A 20602-nucleotide genomic window follows, 5' to 3' on the forward strand; every position below is an offset into this window, starting at 1 on the left:
CCTATTAAAAACAAAGCAAACAAATAAACAGCATAACAAAACAAACAAAAATAACCTTTGTCCTTCCAGTGTTGGAGTTCAGCTAATTCTCACTCTGGCTACCTGTTCTTGCTCAAAGAAGTTAGCTAGTTTCTCACATTTTTTAGGCACTGATCCTATAGTTCCCAAATTCCAAATTCCAGAGTACATAGGGCAAGATCTTTGGGTTTTTTTGTTTGTTTGTTTGTTTGTTTGTTTTTAAGCTTCCCTAATTTGGTATAAAGTAAAGATGAAGGACACTCATCCCCCGTGGCAGAAAGAGGAAAAATATTGCAGCATACTAGCAAATCTGTTGAAATTCTGGGTAGTTGTTGCTTTAGTCTCCTAATCTCCTTTATAAATCCTTAAAGTGAGCATTGAGTTCAGGCTTGCAAAAATGAGCCCCACCATCTCTCAGCACATCCTATTTGAAAATTTTCAAACTCCAAAACAGCACAACCCACTAATCACATTTAGCAGAGTACTAGAGGGGTAACTAGACCTGTGGTTTTAAAAAAGTTGGCGCTTTCCTTAAATACATAACTAGTTTCAAGTGTGTGTACACAGAATTCAGAAAAGAGGAATGTTGGGAGGCAATTTCCAAGGCGTTTTTACCTGTCTGGGTCTACCATTTCAAGGAAACCTACACAGCAAATAGCCTTGGAAACTGGAGACAGTTTGTCCTGCTGGGTCAGAGAGCAGTTTCTGGATGGTATAAGAAAAAGAGAGAACATCTCCATCCTTGAAGATGTTCCATGGTGATAAAGTCCTCCCCTCTCCAGAGAAACTGTGCTTTCAATCCAGAGTAAAAGTGATGCCTGCCTTTGGAAAAGGTGGTGGCAAAGTTGCAATCAGCCCCTATTTAAGATCCCAGTGTCCTAAGCTCAGCATTCCTCCACCACAAAATAGATCCACTGTATGCTCAGCATCTACCTGGATCCATTCTTCATTGATGTCCATGGCACCTGGGGGACAAGGGGAAACAATGAAATCACAAAGGCTACTTTGCCTGTTGAACCATGAACAATAAACTCTCTATTTCTGTTTGGGCTCACTTGTTTCTTTACTGGGCAATTTTATGGAATTATGCCAAGCACTTACACTGATCTTTAGGAATTGCTTAACCAGTTGATAGAAAAAAAAGGAAGATGAAGTCTATATAGCTAGCTGCTGCATATTCTTTCCTTCTTTGTCATTGAATGAGACAACTCTGTCTTCAGGTCTTCTTAGAACAAAAAAATGCATTTCTCAGCCTTCTTTGCAGCTAGGTATAGCTGCAGGTCTAATATTTACCCAAAAAAAAAAAAAATGCAGAAAGAAAGTTTGTGCACCCCTAAGAAGTGCCTTTTAAGGAAATATACCTTCTCCTTCCATTTTCTTCTTACAGATTGGAATGCAGACATACTGGTTGGAGCAGGGAACAGCCATATTGGATCATGAGAAATAGGAACCATGTTTTTCAGAGCAAAAACAAAGAGAGAGAGGCCAAGATAGAAGGAGCTTGGTTCTTGACACCATGGAGTATCACTCCAGCAGTCTTGAACTGCTGACTTGAGATTTAATATAGAAGAAAAATTAACTTCTAGTTTGTTTAAGCCTATTGGTTTGAAGTTCCTGTCCCTCATAGCCAAATCTAATGTTAACAATATAAGATACAAGCGAATGATAAGCAGGATGAATTGATCTGAGAATGACTCTTCCTCTGAGAATGACTTTCTTCCTTTTTAGAAGAAAATGCAAAATCTGACTGCAAAACCAGTTAGCTTCTTCAGTACCCCATTCTCATAGCATCCTTCTTTTCAGTCTTCTTTCCCATACAGACAACCCAGAAATCTGAAGGTCGCTACCAACCAATGCCCACACAAACTAAATGCAATTAAGGTATGAAGTCATGGTTTTTATCAAAATGAGATTAAGAGCTGGCTGTTCCAGGAATTCTTAGCAGAAATTGGACATTATGTGGGGTCATAATAAAATCAATTATAAATCAAGTAGTGCATTTAATCAAAGTTATGTTAAATGAAATAATATATATGTACGACCTGAAGTCTCTGCAGCCATTACACTAGCTTGTCTTCTTGCCAGCGTCAGAGTGAGATCACTGAGTGTTGTCATTCATGCTCTCCCTCCTCCAACAAATATTTGTTGAACATATATTTGCCAGGCACTGTTCTAGACATTGATGAGCAGGACAGTCAAGGTCACTGAGGTCATTGATTTCATGTTCTATTACGAAACACAAACGGCAAACACGGAGCTCAAAAAGGTAAAATAAGCTGAATCATGACAATGACCAAGAAAAACAAAGTTTTTAGAAAAAGTATTGGAAGAGACTGTGTTGCAGAGGCTGGTTTAATTTTGAGGCAGAGGGAAGACCTTTTGACCAAGGTAAGTTACGAGTTAAGTAAATTACTAAGAGACTCCTAATGCAAAGATCTGGAGGAAGAGATTTCTGGTAGCAGGAACGCCTGCATGAGATCTCTTAACGTGAATAAGTGGGACTCTTCTCAGGAATACAATTGGTAGACCAACTGTGGCTGGAGAGGGAAGAGAGTGTGGGCCAAGTCCAGAGAGGTGAGCAAGACCAGTTCATATAGCTGGTTCACTATAGCCAGAGGTGGGCTAAAGGCAGCTCATGCAAACTCTCATGAGATGATATTTCAACTATTTTGTGAGCCTGTTGTTGAACACAACCATGATTAAAAAGCAAATAATGTGAACTTGCAATTTTATTAAATTTTATTAAAAACAAACATAATAAATACTCAAAAATCCATTGCTTTCTAATTATTTTACTACATTTTATTACTACCTATGCTTTTAAGGTTATTTATGCCTGATGAAATTTAGTAAAAATATTACATAATAATAAGCTACTGCACATCTCTTGCCAAATGTGTCTTTAGCGACATCATGTGGGTAGTTTGACACCAGTCACACTGTGAACCTTTACATCATGGAAATCAGATCACACTATGAATCACAGCTGTTTGCGTGGTGCAGCAGGTTTTCCAGGTTGCTAAGCATTCATCGCCATCCCACTGTAGGGTTGAAGCCAGATGCCTCAGAAGGCAGGTCCAAGACATCACTCAGGAATTGAAGACACTTAGGGACGAAGCACTGGCTAACAGAAGAGGGAACACTGAATCCAGGAAGAGAAGGGTAAGTGTTGGTCTGAAGAAAAAATCCAAGATCAAAGTCAGGAAAGTTGATGATAAGTCTTAGAAGTAAGTGTTGGTACCTGTTGTGGTTTGGATAAGTGTCCACAGGCCATGTGTCCAATGGTTGGTCCTCAGCCCTTGGTGCTATTAGGAGGCGGAGCCTAGTGGAAGAAGGTTAGATCACTGGGGATGTGCCCTTGAAGGGGTTTTAGAAGCCTGGCTCCTCCTCTTTCTCTCTCTTTTGCTTCCTGGCTGCCATGAGATGAACAGCCTTCTCCACCACTCCCTATTGCTATGAGGTGCTGTGCCACCACAGGACCAAAATCAGTGAGGTCAGTCAACCACGAACTGAAACTTCCCAAACTGTGAGCCAAAATCAACTTCTCCCTTTTAAGTTGACGATCTCAGGTGTTTTGCCACAGTGATAGAACTCTAACACAGTCCTGAATTCACCAACCCAAATACCTCCTCTTCCAAGAAACTTTCTTTGGCTCACTGCCCTTAGTCAGAAGTGGTCATTCTCCTGGGTTGGACATTTCCTCCATAAACTCACACTCTCTTGAAGTCTTGTTTTCATTCTTCTGTCTCCTCTCCTAGAATAGGAACACTCAGGCCGGAGAATGGAGCTTAGCATTTCTACACTTCTCCAAGACTAAACACAGAGACTTGATAAATATCAAGTACTCAAGTCTTGGTAGTTGAAGCAGAAATGTAGAAAAATATGAAAAGTGTTTAGAGTGATACTATCCCCAAAATATGGGGAGAAATGAACTCTTCAGCAAGAGAAGAATAAATTAATTGGTTTGTTTATATAATAGATGCGGACAAAAAAATTTTAAGATCCTAAAAAGTATGATCTCTTAAAATACAGTTAAGCTAGTGACTGACAAAAGACAGAAAGCCTTGTATTATCCATTATGTAAATGTATCAAGAAGTATGAACAAAAAAAATTAAATAAAATGAACCCCTGAAAGAGGACTTTTGTCTAGAATATGGAATTAGCAGTGATATTTTGAGCGCCATATTTATATTTTCCCATTTGAACATATGAAAGGAAGGAAAGTTGCAATGAAAAAGTAGTTTGCCTAGAGGATTTGCCCAAAGTCACATGGAATTTCTCATTAGATATAAAAGAGCCATACATACTTTATTCTTTCTTTTTTATTCCTTAGGGGAAAAGAATGAGATGAATATATATTTCACACCTAGATATTTGTTCAAAACCAGACTCATTGCAGAGGTTATCTTATTTAATCTTTTCTGCAATTTGGCAAGATAGGATTTCAGGATTTCCACGGTCTGGATGAGGAGTCCAAGATATCATGGTCTTGTGAGACAGGAAGCAAAAGACATGAGATGGTAAGGTTAGGGTTGGGAAAAATCCCATTATCCTCTCCCTCTGGCTCTCAAGAGGAAACCAAGTGCTTAGTGGAGAGAGTGGCAAAAACACCACTGTCCACTCAGAGACCACTGGTGGTCTGACCATTTGAAATCCTGGGTCCTGGTGGCTGCAGCCATTATCCATCTCGCAGATCTTCTGGAGAGCATAAAGGGAGGCACATGGCCCTCCATGCTCAGTTTCTTGGTAAGACACAGACCTGACCTTGGGTATGACCTCTTTCTCTAATTCCTCTTTCTTTCTCACCAGAGGAAGCAGCTGGCTGAACTCTAAGGTGAAAGATGTACTTGGAGGTCTAGAAGTGAGTGAGATTCATCCATGCAACCTAAAATATTTATTCAGCTCTTGCTTAGGCAGGACTTGATTTAAGTGGCAGAGATACAACTGTCTCCCTCAGTGAGCATTCTTTTTAGAAAATGTACATTAATTGAATTACAGGAACACATTCAAATTTATAATCATAACAAGTGCCATAAAAGAGATGTATATCATGCCCTAAAAACTTTACCAGGAAGTTTGTGCAGTCTAAGGATATGAAGTGGAAAATAACTAGATGAAAGGGGAAAGGAAGAATCTGGCTCTTTTGAAAGTTTCCAGGCTACAGGAGCAGCATGATCAAAGGTCATGTGGGACAAATGATGAGGAACACAGTTGAAGATGTGCCTGGAAAGCTAGGAAGAGCAAGACCATTTGAGGCCTTGTAGACATGATAAGGGGCTTTAATCTTTACCTGGAAAGATTCAGGAAGGTGTTGAAATGTGTAATCAGGATGGCTCCATGAGATCTGCCTTTTGACGAGTTCACCCTGACTGCATCATGGGAAGTGGAGTGGTAGCAAGAGTGATTGCCCTTTTCCCAGTGGGAAATGGTAACAGGCACTTGAGCTAAAGTAGCACTGATAATGGAGACGAAGAAAAGGGGATGGATTTGAGAAAGACGTAGAAGATTGAAAGCAGGAGTCAACTTAAATATGAGATACTTATCGAAGATGCCACATAGGCTTATGCTAGGCAGATGAAGACAATACCATCCTCAGTGAGGGCTCCCTTTCTGCTCCAGGACGACCAGAGGGATCCATTTGAGTGGCTGTCTTCAGACTCACCATTGAGAAGATCTGGGTGGAACTGGGACTCTTTGGGATATTAAGTTAAAGGAGGAGAAACTTCACCTTCTTTTTTATGTCTTATTTCTAAAATATTTTTCTATTTTTATTTTACTTTAGGATTTTGTGCATGTGTATTATCTCTAAGATATGGGTGTAAGATACACATGATTATTCTCATTTTTAAAAGGAGGAAATGGACTCTGAGAAGTTCAGTGATTTGTCCAAAGTCACACAAGTCATCTTTAGTGCAAATCCATTCATTCATTGCTTCATTCATTGATTCTTTTATTGATTCATTCATTCAACATGTTTTTGCCACTTAACTCCCTAAGCAACAGTGGCAGATTTATCCTGGAATCTGTCAAAGCTTTAGAGCCCTACATCTATATAGTCTCCAATGCATTCAGAGAGACCCTAGCTATAGAGTTAAACTGCTTATGGATGTTCATCTGTTTTTGTAAAATTTGCCAAAGTCAGAGAGTTAAACTGAATAAGGAGAAGTTAAGATATGGATACATTTGGTGTGCATACAGTGGAGTTGATTATGTCACTTGCAGTCTCTAGAGAGTTGAGTGATTACTGGGTATCTATGTATAAGAAGAGGTTCCAGAAGCACATCCACCAACCACTGTGCGGTCCTCAGGTCTTAAGATCTTGGTAACTCTGGAGAGCATGTTCCCCCACAACTGTGTCTTCAATTCCTGAGCAACCCAGAATTTCCTTAACCACAATAAACTTGATAATAAAGCATAAGAAATTTTAAGCACACTGATTTTTTTATGACAACTATATGAAATAAACTTATCAGAACCCCTTGGATTAGTGTGGCACAAATCTACAGTATTTCTACCAATAATCAGTATATATGTGTATGAAGTGGTATCCCTTATGCTTCCAAACTATCAATAACGAAAAATAAATTTCAATTGGATATTCCTGAAAAAAAGTCATCTTTCCTTCTCTAAGGATAATGTGAGTAAAAATCATGAGATGACCTAAGGGTAGGCACCAAAAGATACAGCAAAAGTTACTGTAGAAGTTTACAACTCATTAATTGTAGCATTTTGCCATCTTTTAATAATGTGTGATTTCCTTGGGTTTCTGTTCTAAAGACATATTCATTTCTCTACTTGATTTTATATTTAGATATTTTTTATTCCTTTCATTAAGAAGTACCTCAAAGTTTTACAAGCCCGAGGTTCCTCAAATTTGGATCTCCATCCCCACCCCCACACCAGGAACAAGACAACAAAGTACCCTGTCCACACCCAGCTTAAAGTCTTAGAGAGGACAGGTTGTGTAAATGGTAGGCTTCTCTAAAGGTTTGGATGTGACATGTCCCCCAAAAGTTCACATGTGAGACAATGCAAGAAAATTCAGAGAAGAAACGATTGAGTTATGAAAGCCTTAATCCAATCAATGGATTAATCACTTGATGGGATTAACTGAGGGGTAACTGAAGAGCCGGGGGTGTGACTGGAACAGGTGGACACTGGGGAGCATGGCTATGGGGTATATATTTTGTACCCGGACGGTGGAGTTTTCTCTCTCTCTGCTTTCTGATCACCATGTGAGCTGCTTCCCTCTGCCACACTCTTCTGCCATGATGTTTGGTCTCACTTCCAGCCCTGAAGAATTGAGCTGGACTTCTATGGACTAAGACCTCTGAAATTGTGAGCCCTCAAATAAACTTTTCCTCCTCTACAATTGTTCTGATCAGCTCTTTTAGTCACAGCAGTGAAAAAGCTGACTGAAACAACCTGGTAAAGGCCAAGTGCTGTAGTATTCAAAATGTGAACGAAAAAGGGGTCAACTGATAGGAAAGAAAAAAATAAAAGGTTTTGGGTACAGAAATATATTTAGTAGAAGGGAAAAGAAAATGTTTTGGGGTAACAAAGTACTTGTGTGATGAAATACATGACGGTCTAAGTAAGTGCTAAAAAAATCTGTGTGTTAGTAAAAGGCAAATTTCAACAAGTTTGTGTGTAACTAAGTTCGTTATATGTGTGTAAGACAATTAGTTAAAGTTATTGAAGGTTTTTCCTTAAGGTCAAATATTAATGGGCTGATAAAAACCAAAGTTTAATCTATATGTTAAAATGACAAGGATTTCTTAAAAACACTAATTTACTCTTAATAGTGTGTCTGTTAAGTTTTATTCTTTAGAACAATTAGTCTTAAAAATTGGGTTTATACAGTTATGGTTAAACAATTGTTAGAGCATTGTACTATGTTACAGAGTCTAAATTTTTCTTTAAAAACTAAACTTGGTTAATATAAAAACATCAAGATAATAGTGCTATTACTCTTCTTTGTATATTAAATATGTTCACATCTTCCAGGTATAGAAGTCTTTAAAGCAGAAATTTATCAATTTGCTATTCTCCAAACAACTTGTCTGTAATAGTAATTTTAAACTTATAAGAATAATGAATTTTATTGGGGACTTTTATATATCATTTAATGTTCTATAACAAGACCTGTTTTCAATAAGGTATAATTAAAATTTTATGCTACCTTCTACACTGGGATAAAAATGTAAATGTACTTCTGAAAGTTAATGAGAGCCTGATTTATTTAAAGGTTAATATTGTAAAACAAAAGCACTTTGCCACACAAAAGGAAAGTTAAAAGCTCTCTAAGCCTCTCCTTGATTTACGTTTTAGATGTAATGTTATATTGTGTTCACTAACATTTGTATAGACTCAGGAAACAATATATGTAAACTTTGTAAAATGATAGAGGAGGCAAAAATCAGCTTCAGAGCTAGAACACCTTACCTAAGATTTGTAAAGAGCCCTGCCTTACCTGATATAAGATTGTGCCTCCCACCTTACTACATGTCAGAATGACTCCAAAATAAGCCAGATTTCAGCTTATTTAGTTATATTAAAAAGATTTTTTTTGTAAAATTACTGTGATCTCAAACAGGGGATATAATGTAGAGCTCAGACAATATTAAAGATAGCTATTACACAAACTAAATGTTTTTACTGTTGTTAATTCCATTTTGTATTTTCCTTGTAAACTCTGTTGCCTGATTAATGTTTTGCAGAAGTGCTACTTCAAGAATAAACAACTTAAATTACAGATAATAAGTCTTCACCTATAGGACAGGTAAGATAAACTCCAATTAAATAAAAGGGGGTAAATGACTGTGAAGTCATAAACATTGAAGTTAAAGCCCAATACTCTTACTTTATGACTGGTGAGACTGTCTTGTTGGATGTTTAAGATCAAATTTAGAGATTGAGATTAAAATAAAAGGGCCAAGAAAGCCAGTATTTGGTTGTTGCCCTCAGAGTTAGCCTGATTCCAGGGAACAAGAGAACTTCTCTAAGGAGCTTTGCAATTCTGGACCACATAACCTCCCAAAAAGGGAGATTGATGAGACCACTGGAGGATGAAAAGCCAATCAGTGCACCTGCTACAGAGGAGGGTCATTGAAAACAGAGATGTCCCTGATGCTTCCAAAGGAAACCACCTCATCGAGGAGACTCTACCTAGCGAATGGTGGGCACTGAAGGAGCTAAGAAGCTGCTCTCAGGTTTCCCATGAGTGACCCCTGTAGGAACTCAGCTGACTCTTCAACAGATAGGAACAGGTCAATTTGTTATGCTTGGTCTTAAACACCTAGCAAAATAGTTAAAATCAAAATATAGCCATTCTTGGGCATCTAAAAGAAACAATAGTTGAATGTAACTTAAGATGTACACTTGTGTTACTCCCAAGAATAAGTAAAGATTGGAAGCTATTAAAGAGAGATTGTTAGACAGATGTGCCTGATAACTCTCAAGAGAAACTGCCAGAGACAGAAATTTTTAGTCAGTTTAAGGCCTACAGATCTTCCTATGCTACACAGGTATAGGCTTAATCTATGTTTGCTAGTATGATTATCTAGCTCTAAGTAATAGAAATATAGAGATCTCTACTAAGCACAGGTTATACCAATAAAAGGATATTTTACAAAAATCAGATGACCTTAAGTAGTTTAGCTGTATTTTCTGTGGACATCAATGACATTAAAAATTAAATGTTGTATTTACATTCCTGATAACTCTGACAATATTATAGCTCCTAAATAAGGCCTTGTCCTCTCCAGCCTTTGTTAGGCCTTGTTATGAGAACAACTCAGTTCTTCCACCTCCTGATGAGAGATTATTGACTTCTACCATCTTCATGATATTCATTGGCATATTCCAGATGATGCAACAGTTATTTTGTATTAATTTTATTTCAGCACTCATGTCTTTTTGTTTCTCTCTCATAGAAGCACCCACCCCCAGATGACTTTATAACCTGTTCTTCCCCAACCAGACTCTACCATAGGCTCCTCAAGTGACTCGATTTCTAAAAGGGAACTCCAAACTGCTTGTCCCACACCACCCTCTTCCGGCTTGAAGCAGTTAGAGCAGTCACCGCCCCCTTTCCTTACAGCAGTAAGGATTTCCTAAAACTAGAAGGGAAATGAAGCTAGAATTGGGGACAGGCAGTTAGTGTAGTGGAGGCCATGAAAGCCATCTGCATCTGGAAGTTGGAGACTACCCCTGGGAAAATGGAATGTCAAAGACCTCTGGAGCCCATTGATTACCAAATCCACCTGTCCTTCTGGAGGACTACAGGCAGAGAGTTGGTAATTACTGCCCCCTGGGCCTGAATCCTCTCTGTGGCCCTTCCCCCTGCCATCTGCTGCTCACCTTTTTGCTATGTCACCTGCAACTCCTGGGCCTAGTCACATAGGCAGGAAGGAGAGATAAGGGGAGACCCTAATCTATAAAAGATGTAGAGCATGCTCACTTCTTGGGACCCTAGAACATCAGCCATGGCCCCCTTCTCCCTCCCAGGAGAAGTCTGTTACTACTTTTGAATAAAAACTGCTTAATATGTGCTTTCCTTGGCATGTTTCTCTGATTGTTATACTTCAACACCTGAGGAAGCATAACTCATCACCAGTAAATGGCGGTATCACTGGGACATGATATCAAGCAACATTTCTTTGCACTCTGATGCCCTTATACATGTGACTGTGTCATTTAGTTACATGTTTCTGGTAGCAGCAAGGAAAAAGTCTTGCAGGGAGAAGAACATGGAAACAGGCCATGCAGTTGGGAGAATATTGAAATAAAGCAATGATATTTGTGATAGACAGGAGGGAAGGGATTGAGACCATCATTCCTTTTGTATCCAGAGGGTACTGTTTCCAGAAATGAAATCCACAGATTCTTAAGACCCTTGTAGACAATGGGGTAGTATTTATATAAAAGCTATGCAAATCTTCCTGTTTTCTTTAAATCATCTCTAGATTACTTATAATACCTAATATAATGCAAATGATATGTATTTAGTTGTTATACTGTATTGTTTATGGAATAATGACAAGGAAAAGTCTTTATGTGTTCAGTACAGAAATTATTTTTAAGTATTTTCAACCTGTAATTTGTTGAATCCAAAAACACAGAACCTGAGGATATGGGGTGCGGGCAACTGTGATACATATTTTACATTATACATATCACATACACATTATATACACACTACATATACACATATTGTATATGTACATATACATCTAAGTGTACATATATATTTATCTGCTAAGACTCAGTGATAATGGAGGGGGTATGAGAGGTGAGAGTATAAGATGACTCCCAGGATTTTGGGTGGAACTCGTGGGTAGATGATGCCAAACACACAAATACAGAACACAAGAGGAGGGAAAGAGTTGGGGCAGTAAGAATGATGAGCCTCATTTCAAATATGATACATGGAACATTTTAGTAGCAATGCTGGTCACAGAAGTTTCAGATCCCAGAAAGAGGGCTAGGCTAGAAAAAAGAATTTGAAAGCCATCAGCAAAAGAGATGGGAACTAAAAACTAAGAGTAGCATGTATCATTGGGGGCAGGGGGTTTTCCATTTGTGACAGGAAACTAAAATCTGAGTTCTGAGAAAATAAAAGGTTCTGAGAAGCTGACGGAGGAGATAATAATCAGTCGAGTCCCAACAGTGCCAAATACACTGAGGCAATCATATACAGTAAGACCTGAAGCATGGATTACATTTAGCAAAGTGCTGTATTAATGGGTGTGTTAGTCTGAGAATCAGAACCTGTAGGAGATTAGGTAGGTAGGTAGGGTTTAGGTAGGAAGTAGATGGGTAGGTAGATAGAGATTTAGTATATATAAGGAGTTGGTTCATTTGGTCTCGAGTTCTGCGGTCAGCAAACTGGAGACCCAGGGTATGGTTCCAACCTAAGTGTGACTCCAAAGGCAGGAGAAGCCTCATGCCCCAGCACAAAGACAGCCAGGCAGAGAGAAAATTCTCCCTTTCTTCTTTTTTGTTTTACAGTGCCCACCCATATTGAGCAATCTGTTGTACTCAGTTTACTAATTCAAATGCTCATCTCATCCAGAAACACCTCCAGAGACATTCATAATAATATGTAACCAAATATCTGTAGAATCTGTGACCTAATCAAGTTATCATATAAAATTAACCACTGCAATAAGGACCTTCAGTGGACACTGAACCCAAGAGGGGTGAGTGGGAAATAAATGGAATAACAGGTATAAAGTACTGTATGAGGAATTTGGTTGAGGGGTGAAAGTGGGCAAGAGATCAAGAAGTAGATTGACTTTCTTTTCTTTTGAAACCAGGAATTGGACCCAGGGGTGTTTAACCAGTGAGCCATAACCCCAGTTCCTTTTATAATTTTTTTTTATTTTCAGACAGGGTTGTTAAGATGTTTAGGGCCTTGCTAAATTGCTGAAACTGGCTCTGAACTTTATCCCAATTGCTGGGATAATGGGCGTGGGCCACCACTCCTGGCTTGACTTTCTTTTCTTAGGATGGAAAGAAGTTTATGGGTGAATTGGTCAAACTTTCCAAGGTGCAACTGTTCTGGATGAAGACAAAGTCCAAGATGTGGCCTCAAAAAATTGCCTCCAAGGAGACCAAGGTTACTGGAGTTGCAAAAGCCAAGGAAGTGAAAGGCCCAGTGCTGGGCAGGTTGTTCACACGGTCCTTTTATTCCCCATGCAAGTTTCTGGCCATTCATCAGGACCAGCATCAAAGGACATCTCTGTAGCAACTTACCCATCTTCTCCTCCTCCCTCAAAGTCACAGGGCATCCCCTGACCCTTACTGGACTAGTGTAGCTTTTTTATCAGAAAAGATTCATTCTTCACGGGTCTGGAGAGTGGAAACTGTGTCTTATCACTTCTAATACCTCTAGATAGAGAACCGCACCTCCTCTGCTGTGCAGTGTCCCATCATTTGCATGTAAAAGTGTTTCTAAGTGACCTGTTAAAAGAACAGATTCTCCAGATTCTGATTTGGTGGTTTTGGAGTGAAGTTTCAGAACTTGCGTATTAGAAGCATCTCAGATATTTCAGATAACTCTAGAATGTGGGTATCCCAGGGCATGTGACACGGGTGGCACAGTGTTCTATGGTGGAACTGAATTGTGTGGAGTCGATTTATTAGAATTGAACTGTGTGATACTATAGATTCAACTGCCGAATTTTCTTAGTTCCCACTGCAGTTTGAGAAATGACCGGCAGGTGGCGGGCGACCCACACAGCCAACAAAGAAGGATTTAGAGTTTCCCAGGCCCCCCAATCCCAGATGGGAAACTACCCAGGCCACAGAACACAGACCTATTTTCCAAGCAAAGCTGTAGCAACAGGGGTGATTTTCATCCCTTTGCCTGCGATTCCCGCTGCACTAACGACCCAACTTTGGGGCTGGTCCCCAGGGCTAAAGTCATGAGGATCCCATGATGTCGCCTTCTGGCGGCCAGGAGCCATAACCCTGCAGACTGATGATGTCATTGCCCCCCAACATTCTTGCCAGAGAGCTGGGGGCACAACAGCAAAGAATGTTTGTCCAAAGAGCAGAATCGTGGCTACTAAGAGAGTCATGTGACCCGGGCTGTGTTATCTTATAGTGAGAACTGGAGGGGATATATATTGCTCAGTATCCACATTTTGTAATTGGAGAACATCCTGAGACAGGATAAGCAACTTGCCAGGGATTGCAGAGCCAGAAAGTTCTAGAACATCCTGAAATCTGTCTCTTCCAGTGATTTAGGCAAATTCCTGTACTTTCTTCATTAGTGTCTGTTCAAGATTTATCATGTAGGAACCATCTGTTGGAGAAGATGCATGACTTGATGTATTTGCAGTCCACTGCTTTTACCTAGACTTCGTATTTATTTAGGGATAGTCTGATAGTTGGGGGAGGGTGAAGATCCAAAGAGAAATGGAGATGGAAGAAGAATGTTCTCCATTGTTGTTACACTCTGTGTTTTAATGGATTTTCTTTTCTTACACACCTCCTTTTCCATCTATTAAACTACAAGTGTATTAAAGGCAATGATGTGTCTTATTCATCTAATTATGTCCCAGTTATTTGATAAATCAATGAATACTTATTTTAAATTTAAGCTGTATTTTTTGACATCTAAGGTGAATAGCATATGCCTCCTGTTAACACATTTCAATATACTTATAATATTTAACATATCCAATATGTCAGAAACTGTCATTTTTTATAAACGTTAACTAATTTAACTCTGTAAGTTTCTTTCTGGCTTCATGTCAGTGAATATCCACATATAATGTCACTCTCTTCCTCGCCTCGCCTTCTCCTTTCCGCAGCAGGGGACTGAAAATCCCTAGTGTTCCCCTTTGTGCTCCAAATACTGGGTTTGGGGAAGAGGAGTGGAGGGAGGAAAGAGTTAATTGGCCCATCCTGGGGATGCTAGGTTATCCTGGTAGACACTGTGCCCTGGCCATGGCTGCTTCCTAGCAGGTTACTCATAAACTGGATTCCCTTGGCTGGCAGGGCCAGCATCCAGGTTCACCCCGAGGAGGAGAAGGCTGGAGACCAGAGGGCGATTTATAAGCCAAAGCATTCCCAGGCTGCACCGCAAGGAGTCGGGCTGAGCATGGACTTTGGGGAGGTGATGATGGACACAGGACACGTGGCCACACAATGGGGACACACGACTGACCTCAGTCACTTCGGTAAACTGCCCCTGCTTTCGGGAGGCGGCAGGAGCATTTCAGGGCCTTCAGGGCTCCTGGTGTCCATGTTCCTTGCCTGGCCGGTGGCTCCCCTCGCCCTGTTGAACACGGAGACCACCCCCTGGCGCGCAGGAGCTCAGAGGCCCCTGACTCTGATCCTAGGCTTTCTTAGAAGATTGAGCCTTGGTGCGCTCCGTGCTACGTAGAGAGAGGCACAAGAACGATACCGGTTAGGGTCTGAGTGTGTTCAGGACCCGCTACAAATGAACTTTCCGAGATGGTTAGATATAGGCACACGGCGGGGATGTGACGTCACCGAGCTTCCTCCACCGGTGAAAGGCAGCAGAAGGGTCAAAAAGTAGTGTGTGGCTGGAGGAGGGGAGGCATGTGAGTAGAGGGAAATCAGAACGAAAGAAGGGGTTTGGGGATGGATGAATTGGAGAAGTAGCATCAAGTTGGGGAAAACCAGCAGGGCTTTTTTCTTTCCTCCTATATGCAAACTGTCACTTCGGGTTAGCGTGAGCCCTTATCTGGCTCATTAGCATGAGCTGTGGCTAACGCGCTTAAACCCTCTAATTATTTATTATGCCGTCACGGAGCAGGTCGCAACCCCGGGGCGCACTTGCGGGTACCGTGGAACTGGGCACCGCGCGGGGGCCGGGACGCAGCGCCTAGGTTGGCTGCGCGCTACCAGAAAGAAGTTTCTAGCTCAGGCGTCCCCCAGGGTGCTGCGTAGTTGGTTCAAATAGCAGAGGTAGAGCGGTCTATCTGGAATGTCCTCTCGCCAAAATTCATCCCTGGGGAGGGAGTGCAACCCATAAGTGGCTCCCGGTCTACACTCGCTCCTGCTCTTCTGGATCGCCAACTCCAAAGATCAAAGTTGGAGCGAAGGGAACAAAATTTTTGCAAAAGTGGAAGTCAAACTCAGAACAAGGGGCTAGGACTTGGGCTGGCTTGCCTGTGGGGAACACCTTCCAGAAGGACCCTGTGGAGAAACTAAAGGTTACTTCGAGTCCCTTTCCCTACCCCACCATCCACCCTGCGTCCCAAGACGGGCTACGAAGGTGGGGGAGAGACGACGGGCTGAAATCTGGCCACTCACGTCCACGGTTCTATTCAGAAAACAGTTTCAAAATAAGTTAACCTCTGTGGGGTGTTTTTTTTCCCCTCTCCTTCTAATTGTCCCCCTTTCCCCCTCCCTACCCCCATTCGAGTCTGTTTTATGTCCCTCTGCGTTGTGCCAACTATTTTATCTTTATTCCTTCTCTTTCTCTGTCGCCATTCATTCCTTTTTTTGTGTGTGTGGCTTCTGGGGCCGATGTGCGGCTTGTTACCACCCACTGTACGCTCGCTCCTGTAGCTGAGGTGTTTCTATACAAACTCGAGCGTCCAGTTGTCATATTAATTATTACACTGAGTAATGACTGAAATGGTCAAAATAAGGGGAGACTCAAGAGCGCTTTTTCTTGCTGCTCAAAGATTCAGCAAAGAAGCCGTGCAACAAAGCACTAATTGGTCCCCAGAAACACTCTGACAAGGCATGGAAGATAGGTTTCATAGAGCCCTGCGATTGTGAAGGGGGGAAAGCTCTGAATGGACCCCACGCTTCTTTTCTAAACTCTCTTGCTGAGCAAAAAATGGACCTCTGTTTGAATACTGCCCTGATCCTTGAATACTATACCCAGCAGAGAAAAAAAATGCACCATTTATTGTAAGTTTTTTTTTTTTTTTTCCTCCTCCAGCTATTCAGGGGTTCTCTGTGAAGAATCAGCTGGTTTTGTTTACCGTGAAAGACCTTTACTTTATTTTCATTCTTGGAGGAGGTAGGGAGGGAGAGGGAAGGAGAGCCATGTGCCTAGACAGAGCAGAACTGGACTACTGTAACAAAATAGAGTGTAACAAATCCTACAAAAGTTGCGAATGTATTGATTCTTGGGAGAGCTATATAGATTAACGACTTTCTTTATGCTTATCCAAAGAAGGTATTTAATCATAATGTAAATGGGGCTTTAGAAAAATAAAGACTTAGCGTTACTTCTCCTTATTTGGAGAACTTCAAAAGGACTTGTGAGGTGGCTGCAAATTACCCCCAACCCCCTCCCACTTTTCCTCCTTCATCAAAAAGCCACAATAAAATATAGTTTGTGCTTTTTTTGTTTCACTTTTCCAACTTTTCTTTTTCTTTTTAAGGCATATTGAAAAAGTGAACAGACTTGTTAGTAAGTCTGGATTCCTTCATGCAGGTGCAGACCCGGCTGTTGTGACCAACAAGGGGGAGCCCAGCCAAATGCAGGGTGTGCTGTTCTGCCCTTGTGAAGGCCTCCTCTGCAGAAATCAGCCGCAGGCCTCCCTCAGAATACCTTGGCATGGGTGTGTTTGGAGACAGGAGATTGGGCAGTAATGTACTTTTCCTTTTCCCTGAGTAGACAGTATCTACCTAACCCAGGCTCAGAGCACTATGCTCTGCAGGTCAGAGTACATAATGACTGCCAGAAACATGTATTTGCAATTGACTCAAGGCAACCTCAACTTCTCTCAAAGTACCTGAAGCTTCTGGGACTCAGGTCACCCCCAAATTGAGGACTACACAAAAAAATCTTGTGACCAAATCCAGAATCAAAGGCCTATGCTCACCTTTGTATGCTCTTTTTCTTTGCCTCCTATTCAAGATCCACTATAAATACAATTTTATTAAATGATTCATCCCACGACAAACCTGGTTTTGCTGTTATTATTAATCTCTTCTCCCAAAAATGTAAGTGGAGCTCTTTTATGAAGCATATCTTGGTTCTATAGAGAGAGGTCATAGGATTCTGGGGCTTGAGGACAGCACGTGAGAGTGAGTGATTCTGGGTTTGGCCTTCAGCTGTGAGTGGAAAATAAAGTGTCCTGAGACTCAGGGGAACAGGGTCTCAGATCTTTGGGTTACAGATCTGTATGGATTATTAGGGGAAAGTCATTTCCCCCTAAGTAGACCTTCATGCTAAATGTAGATAAGAGCTAATTGAAAGCATGGCCAGTTCCAGGATGCTCTGACCTAGGAAAGTGGTCTGAAGGTACAGAAATGAAGTCACTTATTGTAGTGAAGGAGAAAGAAAAACCCTATTTTCCTGGAGTATCTATATTTTGGGTAATACTTAGAAAGGGTGTCGGTGTCTTCTTCCATTTCACAAGATAGAACTCTGTTTGCATGCTGCTAGTGAAAGAAAGATAATTCCTGGTGTAATTGAGATATTTGCAAAGCAAACTCAGCTGACTTCATTCTCATAACACCTTTGACAGATAGGCAAAGGGCATGCCTCTACACCATTTTTGGGTGAAGGTATCAAAACTTTTGTTTTCTTTTTCCTCCATGTTCAGATAAAAGGGAACTTGTTCAGGTATCCTGGTTAATTAAAACTCTGATGACTTGCTCAGAGTTAGGCCCACTGAGTGGCAAGGGAACCACAAAAAGCCAATGTGGAATTCTGAGCCAGTGGCTGTACTATAGTCACATTCTTATGAAGGTTACACAGTATGTCTGTATTTACTCTCCTTGCTACTGCTCAAGTTAAAAAGCATGCTTCCTATCTCCATCACCTTTATTTATGGTATCATTGTCATTCTTCAAAAATGAAAGGACTTACTTACCCCTAAGTGCTCAGACAGGGAGGCATGGTGGCACTGGATTTCCACTGGCTGGGACAATCATCACAGTGTGGTTCCAGGAAGCCAAGAGCTGAGTCTCCTACTCTGCTATAGTTTGGGTCTGGAATATTCCCCAAAAGGCCAAGTGTAAAAGTCTTGGTCACCAGAGTGGTGCTATTGGGAGGTGGTAGGCCCTTTGGCTGGTGGGTTGTGTGACAGGTGTTTGGTCATTGGGGTCATGCCCTTGAAGGGGCTGTGGAACTCCGTTCCTACCCCTTGCCCTTCTGCTTCCTGGTGGTAAGTTGAATGGTCTTCCTCCACTATGCACTTCCACCAAACCAATGGGGCCAGTAGATCATGAACTGAAGCCCCCAAAGCTGTAAGCTTAAACAAACTGTTTCTCTTTATAAATGAATTCTCTCAGGTATTTCATAGTAGTGGTGGGAAGCTAACCAGCACACCCTCTCACAAACCTTGCCTGGGTAGGCTGGATGAGTATGACTTCCTCTTCAATCCTTTATTGAGACCTAGTCTAGAGCGCTGCACGTAGGTCACATAGAAATCTTACAACTCTTGTGAAATAGGTGTTATACCTGTTGCGTGGTACAAGTAAGGAAACAAAGACTTGCAGAATGTAAGCTATGTGTTCAAGAAACTAAACCTGGATACCTGCCAAGTCCTTCTGCTTTATCTGGAGCTTCCTGGGCCTAGGAGAGCACACTGCCAGTTCTCTCAGGAGGGAAGGAGTGTGTCATAATCTAGGTCACAGGGTCAGAGGCAGGATACTAATTTTGGCTCTTGAGCCTCAGTTCTTTGCTGGAAACTAAACTCCCATCTAGGAGGTGCATAGGAGGTGACCAGGTCTGAATCAGAGTGTGCCAGGAAACCAGTCTCAGAGGAAAACTCTCCTTGGTTCTATGTAACCTCCAAGGACAGAGATGCATTATCCTAAGGAGAAATCTAGATAGTTCTACCTTAAACTTGGAGGAGGGTTGGAGAGCTTAAGTTTATGGGAGGAAGGAGAGAATAATGCCTGGGTTTCTGGAAAGCTTTGCAAAGCACGCACAGAAGCAGGCTTAGCATATGAGAGTGGAAAGAATTGTTGGAGCAGGAGACTAGGGATACACTTTCAGATGGTTTTGTTGGCAGGGCCACTGCACCTGTTATCCTCTCTCTGGAGCTTAAGCTTAGGAACAGGACCACTGCGCTGCAAGATTTCACAAGGTACTTACATTTGGAGCCGATTTCCTAGCAAATGTGTGTGGTTCTGATTTTTCAAGTGCCTAGTAATTAGGATCTCTGTGTAGGCCTGGAGCCCCCAATCCAGAACAGGCGTGGCTAACAGCAAATTCTCTGTGCTCCTAGGTAATGGTTTCCAAAATTAACTAAGGTCGACCCTTCCTGTGCAGATCAGAAAACTGAGGCAGAGAGAGGGAGTGGGGTTTGTTATAAATACCAATGCGCCACAGTAGTAGAGCTAGGACTCTACCGGACCTTTTTCAAATGTGGAATAACATGAGTTCAGGGCTTCTGAGTGATTCAGCTTACCATGAATGAAACTGCATTGATGTTAGCCACACACCCTTCTATTCCCTATCCTGCCCCCAATTTTGCCAAAGGAGTGGGTAGGACCTGTGGAGGCTTTCCCTCGAGGCCTCCTAGTGGCCTGAACCGAGGACTCACAGTGTGGTATGTGGATGGTGGACAGTTCCTGAATACTCTTATTCTTTCTGTGGCCTGAGGCTTCCTGGGGTTGGAAAGCACAAGAGGCCCAGACTGGGTGGCGAAGTCAAACTTCTGAGAAGACAAATGTGACTTTGGAGACCTCTTGGTTCATTTCTTGGGATGAGGACATATTCCTGGTAAATCCAAGAGGAATGGGTGAAGACCCATGAATTAGCAAGCCACAAGTTACTGGGGTACTGTGGGGGCTGCGTGGTGAAGAGGTTTAGGAATAGACCTCTCTTGGCAGAACTAGGTCATATGCTTCCCAAACCTACTTCTTCTACATAGAGAAACTGAGGCAGAAAAAAGAAGTGGTTCACCTGAGGAGTTACCGTCCTTACTGCCCATCACCATATTGGTCTGAAAAGACTATAACCAGTCATTCATGCCCAGTGTGACTGCCTGGGTCACCCTCATCAACCCTTTAGAAAGACCCAGCTCCGCAGAAGTGCATTTAGAGGAATTATTCAGATAACTCACAATCACCTCTGCACTCAGATCTCTGATCAAAACCATTTCCATTGGACATATCTACCGG

The 20602-nt window shown here is 41.6% G+C and overlaps 1 long non-coding RNA gene across 1 annotated transcript; it reads left to right on the forward strand.

Moving 5' to 3' along the window:
- The first annotated feature begins 4436 nt into the window (after nt 1–4436).
- On the forward strand, nt 4437–5542 carry LOC306662699. Its single transcript, XR_013764205.1, has 2 exons — nt 4437–4539; nt 4829–5542. It is a non-coding gene; the product is annotated as an uncharacterized lncRNA (long non-coding RNA).
- Nucleotides 5543–20602: the final 15060 nt, after the last annotated feature.

Source organism: Sciurus vulgaris, assembly GCF_902686455.1.
Source record: "Sciurus vulgaris genome assembly, chromosome: 5".
In the NCBI taxonomy this organism is placed as follows: Eukaryota; Metazoa; Chordata; class Mammalia; order Rodentia; family Sciuridae; genus Sciurus; species Sciurus vulgaris.